Source organism: Chiroxiphia lanceolata, chromosome 14 (assembly GCF_009829145.1).
Source record: "Chiroxiphia lanceolata isolate bChiLan1 chromosome 14, bChiLan1.pri, whole genome shotgun sequence".
Lineage (NCBI taxonomy): Eukaryota > Metazoa > Chordata > Aves > Passeriformes > Pipridae > Chiroxiphia > Chiroxiphia lanceolata.
In genome coordinates this window covers 16,850,170-16,863,270 of record NC_045650.1, presented here as the reverse complement: position 1 = coordinate 16,863,270, position 13,101 = coordinate 16,850,170, and the positions used below count along the sequence as shown (strand labels likewise).

At 40.1% G+C, this 13,101-nt stretch overlaps 1 protein-coding gene across 2 annotated transcripts in view; it reads right to left on the bottom strand.

The window, feature by feature from the left end:
• SLITRK4 (SLIT and NTRK like family member 4) overlaps positions 1 to 13,101 on the bottom strand; it is a 120,538-nt gene that overhangs the window by 15,205 nt on the left and 92,232 nt on the right. For both annotated transcript variants that reach the window (XM_032702150.1, XM_032702151.1), the window contains exon 3: positions 634 to 715. The gene's annotated coding sequence lies outside the window, so the exon portion shown is untranslated. The remainder of the gene's footprint in view (positions 1 to 633; positions 716 to 13,101) is intronic.

The window sequence follows — 13,101 nt, the reverse complement described above, 5'->3', positions numbered from 1 at the left end:
CTAGACTACTGCAGAGGAATGTAGAAGCATGGTCTTTCAAGAAAGGAATTGCAGCTACTTCAGTAACTGACTTGTGATATTTTTTGAACCTAATGATGAAACACCCGGGCTGATCTGATATAAACTGGCTCCAGTGAAGGAATGCTGAACCCACAACCAAAAAAGAGATGTTTGCTTTTAGCAGCAAACATTTTGACACCATATCAAAATGATCATAGAGTCATAGAATATCCTGTGTTGGAAGGGACCCACAAGGATCATCAAGTCCAACTCTTGGTCCTGTACAGGTCAGCCCCAACAATCCCACCATATGCCTGAGAGGATTGTTCAAATGCTTTGTGAACTCTGCCAGGCTTGCTGCTGTGACTGCTTCCCTGGGGAGCCTGTTCCAGTGCCCAAACACGCTCTGCATGAAGAGCCTTTTCCCAATATCCAACCTAAATCTCCTCTGACAAAGCTTCTCTCTCAGGAAAGACAGTGGTTGAGATGGATGTCTCACCCTCTTTATGGATTTCAGAGCTGGGTGAAGGTTGGAATGTCCTCTCATTATCTGGCTGCCTCACATAACTGTCTCCAGGGCCTGATCAGCCAATCCAGACTACTCCAAAAGCAGGTAAATGAAATCTTCCTTACCTTAGCAAAGATGTAAGCACAGCAATAGGTAGAGGCAGCTCTGCTGCATTCTCCTCTGGATGGACGCACCAGGGAACAGGAGCTGAACCATCAAAAGGAAGATGGGAAAACCACATAAATATCTTTAAAAATTTAAAGTTAGATTTCTATGCTGTGTAAAATAGTTATTCAAAGTAGAGGAGTTTTTTAAATTACAAGCCGAAGGGTCTTGTCTTACTCACGTGCGATCTCTGGCATTTATTGGACCCTCCTTGAACCAGCTCACTAACCTCGAAATAACTACTTTTTTCTTCTCTGGGTTAGGTTAGTTTTCAGCCAAATTGTTGAACGGAACTGGCTTGTAAAGTGCTCCAGAAGTATTAAAGCTGATTAGTGGTGTGAGTACCCAGATACTTACATAGGTGCAGGAGAGATGGGACAAGTTATGGGAGGAGAATGAGCTGGACTAAACACAGAGCAACAGCATATATTAAAAGTTTTACCATGTTTATTGCAGCTTCACAGTCAAGTAAATTTAATTTTAATCAAAGTTCATTTAGAAAATTAAAGAAGAAAAGTAAAATTCTGTAGAGTTTCCTCGCTCCACCAGAACAAAGCCTGTTATTTTCTCACACTTGGGCCTTCTAACATTTAAAAAGGAAAAATATCTTTTCTTCCCACATGTCCATGAAATCTCATTTTCAGAAGAAACATTTATGCATATTTACTAAATAAGGAAAGAATCAAAGTCAGATTAATGTGAAAAGTCTAAACTGATGCCTGAACGATGGTAACATTGTAGTCTAAAGGCAAATTCTAGCATTATTGGAATCCTCTTAAGCCAAGAGGAGGATATGTTTGTAGACACATTCAGTATAACGAAAGAAATCAAAAAGAATGTCTCTGCTTAATCTGAAGATCTGTTACCTGAATACTCTTTTGATATACAACATTTCAGGTCTTCTCCAAGATATGAAGTTATAGCCTGCCTGGCAAATCTGAGGCCAGCATGCTCTGACACATAAGGGGGAATAAATTTTATTATATAAGTGATTAATATATCAGTAAAGATATTCAGATGTTAACATATCAATAAAGTAAGCAAGAAGCAGTGAAGGAGTATTAAGAAGAAAAAACTGCTGTGTCTCAGGGAAGGGACTGGAGCAGGGATCATGCTGAACAGCTGAACAACAGGCTGGAGTGACTGGAAAGAGCAGCAGAGGGGATGGTTTTAGGAAGCTTGTACAGAGTTTGGGAGGCTGGCTAGGAGTGCCTGAGTAATATTCAGAGACACCTTTATCCACTAATGGAACTGACAGAAGCTGACAATTATGACAACAGTAATGAACCTGTCTTATCTATTTTAAGACACCTTGTATGAAGAATTCAGAGAGAAAGAAAAAGAAGATTATTCTTTGGTTGGTTAAAATACCATGACTTCAAGGGATTCCCTTTCTGTTCACTCTGCATGGAAAATATACAAAAGCACCATAATTGCAGAACATTTAAATAGGTCATTTAAAATAGATCCTACAAAGTGAGAGGAAAAAAAAGTCCATCCTACTTTAAAGCAACTTTTCTAACAAAAAAAGAAAGAGGACTTCCTTTTATCTTCTTATTCTTCTATTATCTTCCATTCTTTAGAAGGTCAAGAAAGCCCATAGATCTACTTTAGAAAGCCTGTAGATTTACTTTATATGGCTGCTTTTCCTCGAGATTAGCCCAAATGTGATGTCTTCTTGATGTTTACAGATGCCAAGGGATCTAAGACATCTCATTTTGCCTCCTTTCAGTTTGTTCTGAAAACACACTGTATTGACTTTGTGCCATTTTCTTATGCTCTTTTTGTGCTGTTTCCTCCATCTCTAAGATCATTCTCTGTATTGTGGTATTGAAGGAAACTTTCATTGGGATCGTGGTGGAGGTAACTGTATTTTGCTGACAGCATTCCTTCTAGTAACCCCGTGGTTTTCATTGAGATTGTAAAGTAATTTTTGGACAAAGTCAAGGTATAATGCATCTTTTGTTGAAGCCAATGAAGCCAGAGTCAGCTTTGTTTAAAATAAGGGTGTCTGATGCTTTCCTATTTTAGTATGTAAATTACTTTAGTATGTGATGACTGTTTCTCAAAAATAAACTTTACTTCGGTGTGCAAATCAGCATTAGCTCGTACTACAAGTTCAAAAACAAGTTATCTGACACCATGAAATGTTATTCAAGTATTGTTTCCCTCCTCGGGTTGTATCTTGTCAGTTTTGACAGATGCACAGTGAAATATAATAGGAGCTAAAAAGGTCTTTATCTGTATCCCTTTGGCCCTTTAAATCTGATGTATAGCTGGTGGACCACTATGGATACGTGCATACAATGGTCCAAACTTCAGCTGAGGTCAGTGAGAGTGAGTTTGTCATTCAGGTTTCAGCTTAGCATCTAATTTTTTGGAAATGCTTGCCAGTATATTAATGAATTTCTCTACCTGTACCCAAACAGGGTTGGACATTAAAAAGTGCAGTTTAGGAGCCAGCCTGTAAACCAGTGAAGTCAAACTCATAATGCTCAGTGAGACTATTTATTACCCAGTTTGGGGAAGTAGTTAGTCACATGCATTATTGTTGTGCTTAGTAGCAAAGTCCATCTCTCATTTACATCTTCTATTTATGTTTGTGTTCATGTCTTTGTTTTCCAAGTCATAGAGGAAGAGTATTTCAGTTCTAGAAATTTACTGAATAGGTGTTAGAATGTGGACATTCTTGAACCTTCCAAACCCAGTATTATTATTGTAGTCAGAGTTGAGAATCAGTATTCCCCAAGTGCATCATAGAGGCTAACAGCTGAATTTTGTGGCCTTTATTCTGTCAGCTTCTGTCAGGTCTGGATTTCTTTCAAGAAGTGACATCTCTATCATATGAAAAATCCCTACCCAACATTTAATCATTTTGTTGTATTTCCCTGATGATTTACATTTTAATTAAAATAAGTATTTAAAAGAAATGTTATTTTTTTAAAAAAAACTAATTTTCAATGATACCTAATGCTAAGCAGAGCTGATAATCCTAAGGCAGAAATGTCAGATATGAAGTACAGGAGAATAGAGCAAGGAAATTACCCCAAAATATTTATGCTGGGACAGTTACATTGTGGTGGTGTCACTGGGCAGTTCTATGAAAAAGACATTAAAGAGGAGGTTCTCAAATCCTTTCTCCAGACCAAGGCACAGCAGAGCTACCACATATAAATGGAAAATGGAACCTTTTGCTGGCTTTATACATTCTAAAAACTTTCTGCATCTGAAAGGAATTAAGAAAGCAAATGGAAAGACATAAATTGGAACATGCAAGCAAACCAGATTCAGAAAACACATCAACAGTTCTGCACGGAATCCCCCAAAAAATCATTAATATTTGAAAGTCTGCCAAAGTTCATAGCTGAAATTTAAATTTTAGAAAACATTTCCTCTTGCTCTGACAATAAATATTACACGTGATGTAACATTCATCTCAGCTGATAATGTTCCTTATAACACATCTGATGAATCATCACAGTTTTTAACACCCCGTCACTTGTCAGAAGGAAAAGCTGAGGAACAGAGGTTGAGCCTATTATAATCAGGAGTAAAGACCCACTTAATCTTTGGAACAGACTCTGATCTGCAGGTGTCTCTAGTTATTGAACTCTTATTCAGGTAAGGAGCATTAGGTATGTGGGTTTTTTGCCTTAATTACCTTATTTGTATACATAAACACTGGATGTGGTGGTTTGATATTATCAAGGATTCCAGTTCTCAAATTCCTGACTATCAATCCTTTGTTCCAGTCACAGTTCCTGCTACATCTGCCTTTATGCTGGTCTGTCTGGTTAGAAAAATCACATCACTTTTATTTGTGAACTGTCTTGAAGGTTTCAAATGACAAATGTCAGGAACTTTAATCCTCTCTTTTTCCAAACAATTTGTAAATCAGAACCATCAGAACACACGTGCAGTGAGAGAGCACAACCTGTGCTTTTGAGAACACCGTGGTTCACTGCATCTCTCAAGTGCTTTGAGCTCACATGTCCTATGATTTTATTTCAACACCTCTCCTCTGTTCTCTCCAGCCTGTGTTTCTCAGGAGTGAGCCAGCAAATGCAGATATACAGACTAGCACCTGATAAGGCCATTTTTTAAGTAGAATTCTCATCTCCATTACAATCTTGCAGCTTCCTATCATTATGTCTAGGTTAATCAAAGGCAATTACAGAGCCCTAGTGAAGCTGCCAGAGATCTATTTGGATGCACAGCAGAATATTTATGTATATGTTGATATACACAAGGACTAGTTATGCATCCTTTGACATAATTATTTTCACTGCCGTGGATGGTAGCAAATTAGGGTTTGAGGAAGGGCAAGCAGTGATTTGTTGGGTGAGTTATTGTTTGCCTAATGGCTGTTTAAAAATGCTAAGTTTTTCACACTGCAGAAATCAGCCTGCCCTTATACCTGTGAAACAGTATTACAGTCTGGAAAATTCTCAGAAGTGTTGCACTTCTCTGCAGAACACAGTGAGTGTCTGCATGTCACCACACAGGGGGGGCCCTGAGACTGCCCTGTGACCCAAATTAGGTGATGAGCAAGTGGATGTGCATTGCCAGTGCACAGAGCCAGCACCTCTGTGGCATTTAGTCCCTGTGCAAGGCATCCAGGTGGGTGGGAGGTGATGGGGAGAGGAAGCACATTGTGCTCCTGGTACGGGCAGAGCTGCTCCAGTTTTACATCTGCTGAATCCCTTAACCTGACACTTGAACACCACAGCAGAAGAACCCAACCTGCACTCAAATCTAAGACAACAAAAGCTCTGCCTCTGCTTCTCAGAGGGCTGGGTTTGCTCCCCATTGGTGTGCAGGATCAGTCAACACATGGCCCAAGATCAGTCAATTCATGGCCCAGGACTATGTCCTACTCTGCCTTAAACTCCTGCTGACAGTAGGACTTAACATTAGCAACCCACTTCCCATCTCCCTTCTAGCTCCACTTTCAATCCTTATTAAGTCTTCTTGGTGTTTTGTCTTTGGTTTGGGGGCTTTTGTTTTTTTTGCTTATGGGGTTGTTTAAGAAAAGAGAGAACCTGTATGTACAAGAACCAGTTTGAAAAACAAGAATTTCTTGGTTAAAATTAGATTCTACAATACTACTGCAGACCAAGATTCAACTAATGCAAAGCTGGGCTATTTGTAAACACCTTCTCGTTGCCTGGGATAATGGAACAGAACATCCCATACTGGCAAGGGCCAGAGAAGAGCATTATCTGCAAGTACTTTATCCTGTCACCTCTGAGAAATGGAGGAATTGTGCTGGGAGTCAGCTGAAGTGAATGCCAAGAGCTCTCCTTTCCACCTGAAGAGCCCTCAGAGCTGCTCCAGGTTTGACTATCATTGGCCTAGTACATTATTCCCTGCCTTGTTCAGAAACTGGAGCTGGAGGTCTGGAAAATCTCTGGAAGTGAAGTTGTGAATTTGGGACACAAACTGTTTCACAATTTAAGATTCCAGTCACAAGTTTCAGATTAGACTCAGAAAGTGAACGTGCTCATGTCACAGTTACATGAGTAAATCTGCTTTCTGCAGCCACCCTGTTTGGGATCCCAGGCCTTTTCACAGCAGTACCTGCTCCACAGTTCCTGCAGGACCATTCCTCTGGCCTTGAACAACAATGCCAGAACTCACGGGCAGTTGGGCTCAAACACTGAGGGAGTCAGAGATCATCACAGATCTATCTTAAAACCTTGTTTAGAGTTTAAGAACAGGTTAAGCTGCCTGTGCAGGTATATGAAAAGTATTTAAGGGCATCAACCTCTGCCCCAAAATGCTTTAGTAAGATTTTTACTCTTAAAAGAGCCCTCAGAGCTGCTCCACCTTCAATGATTTGGATTTTTGTCTATTTAACTCATGCATTAACTCCCAGGAAGGAATATGTACCATCTACTGTTACAGCCTCTGCTTTTCCTTTCTCTGATGGAATAGCAGCTGGACCAAACCTATACTTTGTTTCATCAAGGAAAGGGAATCTATTCATTGGTGAAAAGGGTTTTTCTTCTGTAATTTCACAATGGAAGAATATTTCTTGACTATTTCCGTTGTTTCTTCTACTAGAGCTGGCAAACTGTGGAATGCTTAAAGCATCAGTGTTTTCTGAAGAGCTTTTACTATGCATTGTTTTTCAAGGATTTTGAACCTGGAATAAGCTAGTTGCATTTCAGTGTATTAATCACCCGAGTTATCAAAACAAATGACTGATCTGCTAAGACAGCTAGCACTGCTTCTAAGCTGCTCTGTGGGGTAAAAAACCTGAGAGCTCTTCAAAGAGCATCATAATTGTTAATTAGATAGGAACTTATAAGAAGACAGCAATGAAATTAAAATAATAGCTTGGTCTAACATACTTGAAAGTCCAGATGTTAATATCTGATTGGGAGGAGCTCTGAATTATGCTGAAGCAAGTTCCAGAATTTGCTTCTTATTATTCAGCAGGCAATCTGTATGCAATATTTAACAAATCAAGCATTTGATGAATAATTGTTGACAGATCTTGTCTGCTTCACTGCTTTTCACAGAACTGCATCAGTGAGACTAGACACAGCATATGTCTAGGAGGTCCCACAAACTTTTCTACCATTTTTTATATACTCAATTTCTGAAATACACCAAGGAACAATTTGTATTATCCCTTATACAGAATCACTTGTAAACAGGTCTGGAGGAACCAGAAATCTGCTAAAGTGCTATCTGGTACTGCTATATGGACCTGTTTGAAGAGGGCCTTGTTTGATTTAAGAGTATCTGTTGACCAAAATTTGGCTCTCAGCAAAAACACTTTAGTGATCATCTGAAAGAATGCAGCACACATGATGTAAATGCAAGTAGAAACTCCCCCTATTAATTAGAAGGGAGAAAAGCAACTATTTGCAACTTACTTTATCTGTAATTTTTCATTCCTGAACACAATTATCCACAGCCTATTTTTCAAGTCTAGAGCCTTTAGATATTATTCAGTGTTTGGTAACTTTCTGTGGATCCATCTGATAAGAACCTACTTATCTTCAATTTGCTCAGATCTTGCAGAGTGTCCTCAGTCAAGAATTGGGCTCTGGGACAGAAAACAACACACTTGTGTTGCAGATTGATGGTCCTGCAGCCAACTGACTTTAAATTGCAGGGACCTTTTGGCAGATAAATAACAGCCCAGTCCAGGGATTGAGCTGGAAACTATGGAGCCTTAGCTTGGACTCCGGAGCTGAAAGGTGAGCAGGCCTGGGGAGGAGGATGAAGGACCACCTCTCAAGCCAGCTACCAACTGAGCAGCTCCTCAGGACTGATCATGAACAGCAGGGGAAGGCAGGCTTTGCTGAGGTCAGCTTTTAAGAAGGAACTGGCTGGTTCTCCAACCTAAACCAAACAGTCCTTGGCCCCTCAGTGCCTGTTGTGAGCTAGACATTGACCCTTGAAAGATCTCGGAGACCTGGTGCAGAGATTTTGGTTTTTGTAGGTTCACTCTAATCCAGCCCCTTTGCTTTACTGTAGAATAGGGAGACACAAAAATCATTCCACCTTCCCTGTATGAGTAAAGATGGCACTCCCCATGAGCAGACTGGCAGGGCTACCCTGCCACTAGTCAAGAGAAGAGCTGGTCTGGCTCTGGGTGAGTGCTATGTTTCTGTCCTCAGTGAATCAGCCGAGTGTTTTACAGCATAAAGTCACAGAGAAGTCATACAACATAAAACTGCACAGAACTTCTTCAGTTTTCACCTGACATCCTTCTGAATTCGGAGCAAATCACCTGCATCAGTCTAGTAAGTTAGGCTACTCTGCTTTGTTTACACTGCAATTTGTTTTGTAGTGAGATTAATTTGCTAAAAGTTTCATTAGGAACATAAGAATTTCAATGATTAAACTGCAGTGCCCTTATTTCTCACAGGCCAGTCTATTTGTCCTTCACCCAACAAGAGTTTAAGCCAAAGGAAGGCCAGGTGAATTCCTTGGGTCTGTTTGGCATCTCAGAGTGCAGTGAGAAGCAATAGCTGGGCCAGTAGACTGCAAAAGCAGAAGATTCCTGCCTACTCCAGGCTGGAGCACATGCATGCAAATGTGTACACACATTTACACACACACAGGTACACACAGAGTGATCAGGAATTTTAGCCTGGATCTCTCCCCCAGTCTGCTTTAACACACAAGGCTAAAAAGTTGTATCAGCACAACTGATCCAAAGGGACAGAAGTGAGTGACAGGAAAATGTGATACTGAAAGCAGTTCCCAGAACATCTGTGTGTGTGAAATGACAAATGAAGATGCTCCTTTGGCTGTGGTCTGATGGTACAACCTCAGAGCTTCAAGGATCAGATGAGAAACACTGCAGCCATGGCATGCAAAGGACTAGTCCTGCTTTGCAAAGTGTTTACCTTCCCTTGCTGGTTCAAGTCGATTCAGGACATTTCCCTTAGACTAAACCTCATGCTGACCATGCAGGCACTAAGAACACATGCACTAACCACACCTGCCACTTTAGTTTTATGCCTGATCAGGTGTTGCCTGTCTTTCCATGGCCAGCAGGAACCCAGAATCTCAGAGCCAGTATAAGCTCTGTATCCTATGTTGTTATTTAAGAGATAGAACAAGGGGTAATGATTTTAAAATAAAAGAGTGTAGAGTTAGACTGATACAAGGAAGAAAGGTTTTATGAGGGTGGTGAAACATTGGTTTCCCAGAGAGATGATAGATACTTCATCCCTGGAAATATTCCAGGTCAGGTCAGATGGGGCTGTGAGCAACATGATCTCCTTGAAGATGTCCATGCTTATTGCAGGAGGGTTGGACTGGATGAGCTTTAAAGGTCCTTTCCAACCTGAACTGTTCCATGATTCTCTGATTCTGTAGTCTGCCATGGAACCAGTATGGAACTGATAATGGTACAACCACACAAAATGTGAGCAGAAGATGAGATTTCAGTTTATGGTTTAGCCATTTACTGGAGCTGGCCAGCATTCAGAAGGCACAGAGAAATCTATATGTGTGTTTGTAATACTACAGATAGAGTGTATTGAATGTAATGGAATGGCAATTTATCTCTTTTTTTTTTACAAAACTAATTTATGGACAGATTGCACGGAAACATTCCTTAAATTTGTTATCAGCTATTAATAGGCAAGCATTACTGATTTTTTTCTCTGTTCCAAAACTGGATTAAAACATAAGCTACAGGAAGGTTCTTAATCGTTCAGACTCTCTCTAAATATAAGTTGTGACTGATTTTTACTGGCATGCAAAATATTATAATTAACATACCATGATAAAAATGGTACATTTTCCACTACGGGAAATTGTTCTCTATTAATAAACCAACCAAGTAAATGTCTACTACATATTACCACCAGCATAATCCAAAATAATATGCTCTGGGGAAATATTTGTTTTGATTCCACTTACCCTCTGGTACAGCCCCAGTAGGGTTGTTGCTGTGTATCAGGAGGGAAGAAGTGTCAAACCTCACCAATGGCTGTGCATGCAGCTTGCTGTCCTGGCTCACATTTGTACACCGTGAGAGATTTACTTCCAGCCAGTGGAGAAAACTCCATGTTTTATTACGAGTACAGGTCTTTGCCCACGAGATGGCACTGTGTTTGCCACTGCAGTGCTAGACAGGACTGAGTGCAGATGAACTATAACAGGAGAAAATTAATCCAGCTGTAGAATGCAGAAAAATATTTATCTTCATTCTTAATTTATGCAAAGCAAATGTAATTTCTCATCGTTTTCATAGCTCTACATTTCAGCTGTATAAGACTCACCTTATAAGGGAACTAAAGGGGACATTTTTCTTCAGTGTAGATGCAGATACATTTACATATCCACATTTTGCCCAAAGCTGTGCATTCACATTCATTGTTGATTGGGCACAATTTCCACATAAACCCACAAATGTTACAGGCTGACTCAGAAGTTGCTGAAATTTCATAAAACTTTCAGCAGAGCTGGCAACTTGCACAGTTTAATAACAGTCAGAGGTAGCTGGATGTCACATTCATCTGGGCTGTAAGAAAAATATTTTAGGAATTATTTTTTTAATATAAGACATTGCAGAAGTCTCTACAGAACCCAGCAAAGGAAATGTCATAAAATGACTCAAAGACACTGGTGGCATCATGTGCCCATTGAATCAAATGCTACACAAGACAAACTTACAGCCATCACTGCAGCAGTGTTGAGGGGCTAGGAGGGTTTCTGGAATGGGAGTTCCAGGACAGGGGCTTGCAGAGGGACTGGGATGGGGGAGAGATGCCAAGAGGTGAAGAACAACCAACCCCCTGTACACTGTGACACTTCCACTGCTGACAGAGCAGCTGAAAGGGCTGTACCCACCTAAGGCTCTGTGCAATGAGCTAATCCAGTCAATGAGAACAGCAGCACAACTATAAACTGGGTTATTCAGCTCACACATATATTTAGTATAAACTGACTTTCAGAACTATGCTGACACAATTCCTTTTTCACAATTGCTGTATAAGCAGGTAACCCACACATTTTAATATCCTTAATATCTTCAGTTGTACCCGAAACTTCCTCTGCATTGCTCCCTAATATTCTGAGGAAAAGCCCTGACTTGTCTACTAAGATAAAACTATTCTCATCCACAGACTGAGGTTTGTGCTCTGAAAGCTTTCCAGTATCCATTCCGAGTTCAATGGTTTTTTGAGTCAAAAGTCAAATTTTCTTTCAAAGAACTGTTCTGATGGTTTAAACAAATCCTACTAACCAAGCATTGCTCCCTAATGACTGAGATTAGGCACAAAGAACAGGTTTTTTTCTATGGTGATTCCAATTCCTCAAGACTTTGTAGTTTGCTTCCTCCCACCATTCTTCGACTTTGACTTCTGGAGTCCAATGTCATACTGTGCTCTGTTTTAGCTTCTGGCGGGGGATATTTTTTTTTTAATTCTAGCCTTCTACATTTGTGTCTTACAAAAGAAATCAAATACAAAAAATTAGCAGAAAGAATATGAGAACCTGACTTCAGCCATCTGTGGAAGCTGGAAATCATTCAACATTCTTGTTAGATTATTTTCCTCATTTTTTCTTCCATGCTAGTCTGCATAGGAACCAATAAAGTATCCTATAAGAGCCCTTGTAATCCCAAACCTGCCTTCTCTTCCACAACAATAATAAAAAAGAAAAACTGTTGCTTTTTATATCTAGTAACTTACATTCTGTTCCCTCCCTGAAGGTACCGTTGAAGTTTGCACTGGAGTACAATATTTTGCATCTTTGCTTTTCTCAACATTTTTTCTCTTCTCCTTACAGACAATTAGTGAGAGAAAATTCCTCCAAGAGGGTTGAACTCAGATGTTCTGTACCTTGAACCCTGACTTCCCTCTGTGCTGAAAATGTTGTATATTCTAGATTTGTGGGCTCAGAACACTTTTTGTTTTCTCCTTGCTTTACAGAATTCCTGCTGCAGTTCTGGTGGACTAGCTGTCAGAGGCATATACTTTGTTTGATATTTTAAATCTAATGAGGGTCTCAAAATTAGAACAAGCCCTTTATAGTGACAGTGAATGATGACTCACCATGTAACAGAGTCTCCTAGACAGATAATTATTTAGGCATGTGTTTCAGCAGATCATCCGTTAGGTGTCTCAGAGCAAGAGATTATTTTTTTATCAACTGGGAAGACAAGGCAGGAAGTTAAATTACCTTGTAGGCAATACTGACTCACAAGGGATAATGGGAAGTCATTTGAGAGATACAAACATGTCCAGGCTAAAACTGGCCCTTACTTAGTGTGTGGCATTTGAAGCTTGCTAATTGTCACGATTTTCTTGAGCATGTATCTGTCTGAGACTATTCACAAGGCCTGACTTAAGAGTTTTTTGCTTAAGGAATGAATGGATTCAGCAATGATTGTGGTCTGAAATTGTCACCCCAGATCCCTCCTTGGGAAGAATTATACTTGCAAAGAGGCTACATGGGGTAACATGGTCTAGGCTGCCATCAGTTGTGGTTAAAAACTGTTAGCAAAGCAGCCAAAGTAGCCCCAGGTTGTATTTATATTCCATTTCATTTATCCTGAAAGAAAACATCACAGGCTGAAGGAAATTAATGACACTTTTGAGGTTCTTGAGGACGGACTTCAAATCGTGGGCTTAAAATTGTAGCCTGAGCAATTTGCCCATCACAGTGACCTTATTACATTTAGATGAGCTCCTTATAATACTACCCAGGGGCTTGGCTTTTCATAAGGAGTCAAACTTCATCTTCTCTAGTGGCTCTGGGCACCACCCACCAGAGCTGGACTCAGGGGTGTTTACCTGGGGGAGCTGTGGGGGCAGCTTAGGACTATTTATGATACCTTGGGCTGGCAAGGCCTGCTAGAAAATGAGAAGAGGGATAAATGGATACAGCACAACCACTTCTGATACTAGGCAAGCATTATGCATTTTTCAAATCCCTGATGAAAATTT